Below are 10,656 nucleotides of genomic sequence, written 5' to 3'. Positions count from 1 at the left end.
ATAGATAAAGTTGCTCAGTTACTCTATTTTTTTAGAAGTTTCTAATTTGGAATTGATAGATTCCAATGTTGATGTCAAATATTCTTCGAAATATGTAAGTGATAAAATGAATATGTAAGAGTCTTAGGGCCTCGTCACAAGTTGGGCGGTAATACGGCACAATTTCTGCTGAGGGGAAATAGCGTTACCGCCGGGTCATGTGGTGGTATTAGCGCTGCATCCCAAACTGCTGTGAACATGCCACCCGACTCCAGCGGTAACGCTATTTTTGTTGCTTTATTTTTGTTTCGTTGACTTTTAGTTCTTAGAACTTTTCACACATTTATTTCATACACAATTACAATACAATTACAGAATTACATAGGATTACAATTACATAAAATTACAGAATTAAATCGAATTACAATTAGAATCATCAGAATAGGCATCCCGCCAAATATTACAATAACACAAGATCAAAAACGAATTAAAGGTTAGAGCTAAACACAGATTAAAACAGAAGGCATATCATGCAGAAACACTGCAGACTTACATAGCAGCAGATAGCTGAGTATTCTGTGCATATAAAAGGAAAATATCAAGGCAAATAATGGTCTTATTAATAGGTGGTATACATTATGGTAAGTACATGCTAGCAAAAGGCCTGGATCCAATAGCTCATAGCATCAATATCAGATTGCCTGCACCTCTTTCAGCATCAGAGCAAGGCTACTTATCCAGGTCCATTACCAGTTTAACCTCAAATTTTCGTAAGTGATCATTAACCACCTTCCAAATCTGTGTGATGGCAATGATCAAACTTTTATTAAACCCAGCAAGACATCTCGGCCAAAAGCTTTCACTTTCAATATATTCCTGCTCAAACTCAAATTTAAGTTTTTATCATAAGTCGCTCTCATCATCGGACAACAGGTTAGTACATGTCTAGCAGTTTCAACCATTGCATCAGCTAGGCAAAGTCTACAGGTCCTACGTTCGGCTGGGATACCCATAGAGGCTCCTCTGACCCCTAAGACATTTAGGCAATTAAGTCTAATGTCAAGGAAAATTCTACGAGTCACCTTAGAAGATATCAGTTTCAGATAATTTTGTGGCTTTTTATATGAGAAAAGCATTTTAGCAAACATGCTCAAAGAACTCATAGTTGATACCTTATCAAGGCTGTCCGACCAGTCCCATTTTTCTATTGACTCTTTCAGTGATTTTAGCACAGCACCTTCACCATATTCCCATTTCGGGCACAATCCAATTTTATCAAAAAATTAATAGTTTTAGCTTGGAATTTAATCAGGGCATCCATTTTACCTCCTTCCAGCCCATCCCGAAGGATAAACAACAGATTTTCAGGGCGTGCAAATTTAATTTTCACAAAGAGCTTAGCTATTATGTTCAATTTGAGCGGACAAAGTAGTAAGCCCCAGTTCAAGGCGAACAGGCTGAACCGGCGTGTAGTTAGTAAGCCCTAATATTCTTCTCCATATCAATCCTTCAATCACATCCACCCAATCTGACCAGTCAGAGTAAGAAGTCTCCATAGCATACAGAAATATTGCGACAAGCTTCTGTTTATATGGACTGATAATTCCCAGAAGGCTATAGCCCGGCGTTTTCTTCGTGAAGGACATAAGTGCCGCAAGAGTTGACATTACTTTAGTTCTTTTGGTTTGTTGTACCATAGGATTCATTTTTTTCCCTTTCACCACATACCTCGTGGCCCAAATATTTATAGCAGTTGACTGCCCTGCAACTGCTGTTGGGCTGGTTGTGCTGCTGAGTTAACGATGCGTAAAAACAAACTTTTTCACTGCTGTCAGCACCAGACGTGCAAGCCTGGCAAGGGCTGCAGCCTGTCCCTTACCCATGGTGAGTGATGATGAGGAAGCCCGCTTACAGTGTGCGCAGGAATGTTCCCCTGACTGCAAAACTATTGATGATCAAATTGATCCCTCCCAACCCCTTTTTGTTGATTTAGATTCACCTACGCCTAATATTGCTAAAGGTGAATCATTGGTTAGCGGTGTTTTGTTGGACGTGGTGGATGTATCTATCCCTAGCAGCTTTTGTTATGATAATCTGGCAGATTTTCCGTCTCTCAACCATCTGGACGGTATTAAGCAAGTGGTGGGTGGGGGGGGGGGGGGACGTGAATGAGTTAAACCAACCAGTTATGGGGTCTGATTTTTCCACAATGCTGAGTATATTTAACAGATTGCTGTTGTCAGAATTGAGGAAACAGACAGTGGCCTTGGTGACGTTGGCTAATGAGGTGGACAAACTGCCTTTAAGATTTACTGAGTCATTTGTCCAGGCCATGAGGGATGAAGCTAAGTCTAACGAGAATGAGTGTAAAATAGCTAACTATGTACCCGCTCCATCAATACTTTCTCTGAGGAAGAAATTATTTTAATTGCATCTACACAGGAATTTGGGGGGGTGCATAATTCAAAAGCTCTGCTTCACGAAAAAGCCCCGAGTGAAGAAAACACTAAGGCCGTTTTGGCAAAGTTTTATTAGTGGACCCAGCTAGTGAAAATTTTGAAGTAAAACTATCCAAAAGGCAGGGGAAAAAATGGCCAAACAAAGGAAAAAGAATAATAACATGGCTGCTGTTCTTAAGAAATCCTCTAGGAAATTCCTGAGGGATGTGGAACCGACACAAACAATGACAATGACATATGATGAGGGTGAATCCCCAGAAGTGGTTATTAAAGATTTAATGACAAAGAGAGATCACAATGGGAATAGTAATAAAGACCATAAGGTGAAGGGTACCATGGTAAAGAGCAAAACTAGTGAACACACACTTCGGCGGGATAGTTACATTGAGGGTGAGGCTACCTTGAATGAGGCTATGAAAAAGAAAGGTGATGTAATGTTTGAAATCTTCAAAACGGTACCCATGCCAAACACCAATATTGTGAACTCTAATTTTGAGTCTGTCTGGGGACAAACTATACACAAGGATGGTAGTGATGGTGTGGTGCTTATTGAAGGTAATGTGGCTGACACTGAAAAATCTGCTAGGCTTGCGGTTAAAGGTTACGATCCCAATGGGACTGTTGTGAACATGACAGTGGGTAATGTAGAGACTAAGAGTGATACAAGAGTTAAGCATACTGCTATGCAACATGACACAGAAGCTACAGTCTATACTACAGAGACTGAGGCCTCATCCCCGTTTAGAACAGACGGCGAGGTGGTCATAGGCTCAGAGGTTTCTAAAAATAACCTGAATGCCAACAAAATACGCCAACTGAACATTAAGGTGCTCAGGGAGGACATTGCCTCTGGTTCTGTTAACACCTACGATGCTATCATTCAACCCCGAAAACTGCATGAACACCTACCGGCCTCTAGTATTGGGTCTACATTGGTAGGGGGTGGTAAGGATTTTTTTGGGTGCTAAGCAAAACGAGTCTGAAGGTGCTAATGAATATCTGCTGTCTGCTAAGAGGGATATTGACCTGCTACAACCGGTTTTTCCAGAGGTGCCTTGGCTAATTCTCAAAACCTTATTTGACGATAGGGGTCGTGTATCTCTAAATAGACCTTATATCTTATTATTATCGACTATCCCTGAATTCAGCTTAATTACCTCATCAGACATCAAACTGGTGGATTATATACCCAGATTTAGGTACGATCACGTTCGCCTTGTCATTCGTTCACCCTTGGTAAGGTCCTTGCTCCTGAAGGAGGCTGAACAACTACAAATACGAGGTTTTGATAAATATGAATATAGACCAACTATGCAAAATCCTCAAAGTTTGTTACAGAAGCAGGTGTCTTTTGAGGGGGGTTTTCAAGAGAGATTGTCAGGGAATGACATCTCTAGGGTGGAAAAAGATTTGAACAAACAAGATTGGCGGTGGCTGACTTTGCCTTTGAGGGAATCGATTGATACACTAAAGCATTTGGGTAGGCCTCTTTAGCTCCTGCGACAAGCTAAAATGTGTGAGCTGGAACTGTCTCAATTTAATGCATAATGTAAAACTTATGAGATATCTGAGTGAGTTTGACTTCATTCTTCTACAAGAAACCTCGTCCAGAGCTCAGTTATGTTGGGATGGCTTTGATGTTACCTCGGTTTGTGCTTATGGCAAGAATAGGGGTCGCCCTTAGGGGGGGTTTGATGATAGCGGCAAAACAGGCAAACAAAATGGTGAAAACTGATTAATGGATCTGTCCACATCACTTTTTAGTGGTTTCTTACAAGCTTGGTAACACTGATGATGATTTTTCAGTGCTCATTATCAATGTGTATTGGAACCCCAGTGAATTGTCTGATCTCACTCTTGAAAAAGAGCTTGTTAATTTGGGATCTATAACGGAACTGTGGCTACAAAGTAATCAAGGAAGTAAGATTATAATTGCTGGGGATCTGAATGCCAACTGCAACTGTAATAAGTCTACTGGGGAGTTTGCGGTGGCCTTTTCTGGTGACTCTGATAGAGCAGTGGGTAATTCTGTTCTACAGGTGGGCACTATGGATCCACTTTGCCGAATCTTGGGGCTTAGATCTCAACCATAATGATCACTATACTTGGAAGGCTAGAGGCTCAGAATCGGTAATAGACTATGGCCCTCATTACGACCCTGGCGGAGTGGGTTTACGCCAGCGTTATTTGCGGCGGACCCGTCCGCCCTACTACGAGTTCCCGTAGCGCCATGGAACGTTTTCCGCCTGGTTTTTCCGGGCGGAGAAATCCATGGCGCTACGGGACCTTGATGTTAATTACGCCACCGTATTTTGCGGTGGCGCAATTAACGCCTTCCCCACTCCCATTATACCCTATGGGGCAAAAATGGGAATGGGGAAGGGTAAAATGGGGAATGGGGATTTACCGCCCCGCCAAGGTCGGCATGGGGCGGAAAATCCGCCAACCTCCATGGCGCTATCGGCAGCTTTCCGCCGTGCTCCGCGGTGCATTTAGCACCGCGATTTCCGCCAGGGTCGTAATGAGGGCCTATGTCTTTTTATCAACTGCCCTGGCTGAAGGTCTATGTAAGTTTGAAGTGAAGGAATCCGGAAGTAGTGACCACTGTTTCCTCACTTTTGAAATGAGAATTGATATCTGTAAACCTCCTGTGAAATCCTATGCACATAGCGTGAATGTAAATATTAGAGGGAACAGAATTAAATGGTGCCACAAACTGAATGACAAATTTATAGACACCATGATTAGAGATCATGACTTAATGTCTACCCTGAATTGGGCTGAATGTTATTTGGCTAGTAATTTCACCAAATATATCAAATCCTCTATAACTAACTTGATGGTTGACAACAATAAGTACCCGCATAGAAACCAAAGTCATAGGCACAATATGGATATTGCTATTCATGAACGTAGGAATATCTATAGGAGAGAGCTTAGACACATAAGAAAATCAGGTCTAACTGAGTCTCGTGCTTTACTTGAGAGAAATAAATACAACAAAAATATAAAAACTGGGTAATCCATCACAAAGGTCATCTCACACAGCTGGATGGGGAAGTTATGTTAAAATCTCTCCGTGGTCACAGTTGCTCGAGCTTCTGGACTTTAATTAATGATCTGGAAAGTCCTCAGAAAGATGCAGTTATTAATCCCATCTCAGAAGATCTATGGATGGGTCATTTCTCCAAGCTATACAGTGATAGCAGGAGATTGGACGTATGTAAAAGCCCTCTAAGATCGAAATGGTTGCTGCAATTCACGAAGGCGGATATATTTACACTTATAAATAAATCAAAAAACTCGGGTGCTACTGGTCCAAACAATCTGTCCAATAAACTTTTGAAACTCAACCCGGCTTTTTGGGCTACGGTTCTGTACATACTTTACCGAAATATTGTAGTGCATAAGATCATTCCACAATTGTGGAAAGTATCAATTGTTATTCCGGTCTTTAAGAAGAGTTCTCGATTGTGTCCCACAAGCTATCGACCGATTGCGATTGCCGACCCAGAATCTAAAATATTCAGTTCTCCGATTCTACGGTAATTGCAAGAATGGATTAAAACAAAATCAGTCCTAGATGGCAAACAAATCAGCTTAAAAAAAAAGATTGGAACCGATTGTGGGGGGCTTATACTAAAATCTCTTATAGCAAAGTCCATGATACGAGGCAATAGATCCCTCTTCATGGCTTCGATGGACCTAAGCTCTGCTTTTGATTTAGTCGATAGGAATCTTTTGTGGCAGAGACTAAAAGACCTGGAAATACCCTTACATTTATTGGACATTATTAGAGCTCTCTATACGGACACAAGGGTGACGGTACGATTAAACACCGGGGGCCTGTTATCTAAGGAACTTATTATACCTAATGGACTGCGCCAAGGGTGCATGTTGGCACCTACAGTTTTTAATTTATATGTCAGCGGGGCAAATAAGGCCCTTAGTGGTAAAGTTCTGGTTTCGCCAAAGTTAAATAATATCTATCTGTCATGGTTGGCTTATGCCGATGACTTTCTTTTGATGGATAACAATAAGATTGGTCTGCAGAGACCGCTTATAGCTTTTGAAATATTCACTTCTAGTTTATATTTGAAAATTAATCCATCCAAGACAGTCATTGTGTGTTTTGGCAAACAAAATTTGAAAGAAAACTCCTATTCGTGGTTCTGTGGGAATAAGGCAATCAAAGCTCAACCGGCATTTAAATACCTGGGTTTCTATTTCACTGGAGATAATTCCAATGTCTTGATAAAAAGTCAGCTCAACTAAAATCAGATATTGCCATTAGACAGATGCGTGCTATTGATATGAAATATGGTACATTTTCTATGGTCCCCCTGAGGGAATTTTACATCAAAAAAATCATACCCCGTCTGATGTATGGCATGGAACTTTTTTCAAATGAACTTTATGAATACCTGAAACATATTGAAAGCAGAATCTGGAGATCAGTTTTGTTTCATTTGCCTAAATGTATACCGTTAGAATTGGTAAAATATGAATTGGGTCTTCAATCGCTTTATATATATGCTACATGGAAACGTATGAGTCTCTGGAAAAAATGTAAAACAGCTGCAGAGGATACTCTATACGCAGGGGCTTATCAAGAACTGTCAAATCCCTTTATACATAAATTGCATACCGAGACAATGTGCTGTCTTGCCTCCTTGGGTATGTCAGTTACTACTTTATGTAAGAACTCAGTAAGGATTAAAATACACTTATGGGCTTTGATTGGCAGAAGACTAAGCACAAAATCTTGGAATCCAAACTGTATAAGTATGCTTGCTCCACCTGGAAGTGGTTTCCAGTTATTGAAGGATATTTGACCCAATACCCAAGCAAACGTATGCGTAATGATAATATGCGCTTTCGTTTTAATGGTCTGCCAACAAATCAAATCCAAAATATTAGGCAATGCAACTTAGATCATTGGTCCTGGTGTAGATTCTTCAAGAAAGAAGGAGAAATTGAAACTTGGCAACATATCCTGTTGGTTTGTCCTGGACTTAAGACCCAAAGTATTAGGTACTTTGCCCAGTTTGTCATTTGCTTTTATCACGTCGATAGAGATTTTATATGACAAAGAATGCTACATGACAACACTATTAGGTTAAAAATACGGGTGACCACTTTCTTGCGTAATGTATGTAATCTATGTCAAGAAGTACCGAAGATTGCGGACAGTTGATAATAGCATCTGTTTTGTGCTTTTGTTTTAGGAAAGTTCGCTGTAATGTTTATGTTTATGTTGGTTTTAATGAATTTGATTTTGTTATATATGATGATGTAGGTGATTTTAAATGTGCGTTTCTATTTTGGATATGGTTGTAAATTGTAAAATTCCTGCTTTGTTATTATTGTATTTGAGGTTTCTAAATTGATTTTTTTTTAAATTCGAAGAAATTAATTTTGTAAAGTATTAAATAATGTGCAATTTTGTAAAGGTTTATAAATAAACCAAAACGAATAAATAAAAAAAAATAGCAGTTGACTTTATCACGCCCAATGAAAAAGGGTACCAGAATTTTTGCAGCATTCGTAACGCTATTAGTGACAGCACAGAAACTGCCAGAAATAAGGGTTACTGCCGAGAAACCCGTGAGAATAGTGCTACCACCGACTATCCCGGCGCTACTAGCAACAGCAGAATTTGCGTCATCGCCAGAACAAGAAGCATTGCGGCGGCCATTTTTAAAATCCCAATCCATTAAACATCTCCACTTTCTAAAGCCATCCGGACTTGTAAAGAAGCAAGAATGACCCAGGAGAGGATAAGAGGCAAGTGACAGAACATTGCATGCGCAAACCCACATTTTGTGAGGGGGAGCTGGTGGTCCTCACAGATGGTCATTGCCCACTGTGAGGAACTTTATGGCAGTCGCCAACGGAAGACCACTGGGCAGCACAGGACAGCCATCTGGAATTCCATCTGCCAGAAGTTAACAGCAGTGGCAAGTGTACCCCGTGATGGAGAGGACTGCCGCAAGCGGTGGAATGACCCGACGTTCAGGGGGCAGGGACTGCTGTCACAACTCTGGAAGGAGTCCCTGGCGAATGGAGGAGGCACTGTGGAGCCACTGGGCCTCACTGCCTGGGAGGAGAAATGCAGTACGGCGCTGGACATCGAAGGGATAGAGGGAGTCATCAGTGCTGAGGCGGGTGCCAGGAAAAAGGAGGTGAGTTAACGTTGTCGTGTTTATTGATTGAGGTGGTGTCACACGTGCATGGCATGTCAGAAGAAGAAGAAATTGTCTATCAGTCCCTGGCGGGCCAATCTCCCATACCTCACGTCATCTCCGGCAATGCATGCATTTGCCCCTGCCACAGGCACTGCATCCTCATCCTCTGGGGGTGGCATGTCCTCTTCAGGCAGATATTGTGCAGCATGGCAAACACAAGCACAATTTTACCCACTTTCTCTTGAGTGGACATCACGGCTCCACTGGTACAGTCGAGGCAGCGGAAGCATGCCTTCAGGAGGCCGAAGGTGCCCTCGATGCACAAACGTGTCCTGCTGTGAGCTTGGCTGTAGGCATTATCCTGCAGTGTTTGGAGATCACGCACAGGGGGGTCATTGGCCAGGGCAGCTGTGGGTATCTGAAGTCACCTGCATGGGGGGATGCACAGGCATTAGTCACGGTGTAAGGTGTGGGCTTACCCAATATCAGGGAAATTGACAACTTGTGCATGCAAATGAGCCTTCTATTCAAGTCATGTGTCTATTCTATGTCTGTGCATGCTGTGTCACTCGTGTCATGCATTTTTTCTGCTTCACATGCACCCTGTTTCCTTGCAGCACATGTTACGTAAGGTGTATGTCGTTGACATGTGCAGCTGACATGTGTACCATGTGGCAGTGTATTTCCACTGTGCATGTGGCATGCTGGGTTTCCCATGGGCCCTCCCTGAGAATCTGGGGCCGCGAGGTTGCCATTGTGGGTTGGGCGCACATGGGTACATGACTGTGGTACTGGCAGGGCTGTTGTGTGAGGCAATGTGGCCATTTCATTTGTTAGCATTGATTTGGTAAGTGCTTTGTGGTACCTGTAGTCATGTTGGTGTTTATAGTTGCTTCTGCATCAGTACATCAGCTTCTCCATGCAGGTAAATCCGACATGTGCATGCCCGCTGGCCTGTATTGTGACAATGGTGCGGGAAGTGGTCAAGTACAGATTTCGCATTCACTTGTCGTGCCATCCTTTGTGTAGTTATTTGCATCCTCCTGCCCCATTTGGTCATGTGCTTCACAGCGCATGTGCGCTGGCTTTTCTACTATTATCCTGGTCCATTGTCCTCTGATGGCATCGTGGGTGGAACCAGGGTGGCGGGCACAGCAGTGGGTGATATACAGGTTGGGGTCACAGGTCACCTGCACATTCAGGGAGTGGTAGTGCTTGCGGATACAGTACACTGATTCTTGGGCCTGAGGGGCCACCAGAGCAACATGGATACAGTCCAGGACAGCCATCACATTTGGCATTTGGGCAATGGCATAGAACTGTGCCTTCATGGTATTGACCTAGGCTGGTAGGCAGTAAGATGTGGTTTTGCACTTGCCATAGGAGGGCTTCAAGCACCTGGCCCTACATGGCACAGAAGAACAAGTTACTTTCTTACCTGGTAACGTTCTTTCGATGGGATGGTCCGACGACGTATTCCATATCTATGACATGTAATCACCACAGCTGTGCTGCTTCGGAAACTTTTTCGGCGTCTGCGTCCTGCGTCGATGACGTCGATGCGCCGTCGTCGAGGACCTCCTCCGACGTCATCCGATGTGATAAGTAGGACGCACGACGCCCATAGCCTCAGTTGTAGTTTTTTCCCCCAGAACGTGTGACATAAGTCAACTGCCAGTCAGACACAAAGCCTTGCGGAACGTAAGCTGCAATCGCAAAAGAAATTCTGCAGCGGGGAAGGCCGGGCGGGAGCGATATGGAATACGTCGTCGGACCATCCCATCGAAAGAACGTTACCAGGTAAGAAAGTAACTTGTTCTTCGAGGGGATTGGGTCCTCCGACGTATTCCATATCTATGACAGACTCCCAAAGCAGTACCAAAGCAAGGAGGAGGGAAAGAATTTAGAATCAAAATGTAGAATAGCCAATCAAATAGCAGAGCAAAGGACCGCCTTGCCAAAGGCCAGATCCTGTGCTCGGATGGAATCAAGGGAATAGTGACGTACAAATGTATGTACTGAAGCCCAGG

At 42.9% G+C, this 10,656-nt stretch overlaps 1 long non-coding RNA gene across 1 annotated transcript; it reads right to left on the bottom strand.

Annotated features, from left to right (window-relative positions):
- Positions 1-257: 257 nt before the first annotated feature.
- Positions 258-10,111, bottom strand: LOC138569323 (uncharacterized). The gene is made up of 2 exons (XR_011303210.1): positions 4,968-10,111; positions 258-4,576 (listed from the first exon to the last, which is right to left on the bottom strand). It is a non-coding gene; the product is annotated as an uncharacterized lncRNA (long non-coding RNA).
- Positions 10,112-10,656: the final 545 nt, after the last annotated feature.

Source organism: Ambystoma mexicanum, chromosome 2q (genome assembly GCF_040938575.1).
Source record: "Ambystoma mexicanum isolate Mex_15411 chromosome 2q, UKY_AmexF1_1, whole genome shotgun sequence".
In the NCBI taxonomy this organism is placed as follows: Eukaryota; Metazoa; Chordata; class Amphibia; order Caudata; family Ambystomatidae; genus Ambystoma; species Ambystoma mexicanum.
Note: the sequence above shows the minus strand (reverse complement) of the source record. Positions and strands in the feature narration are given on the sequence as shown.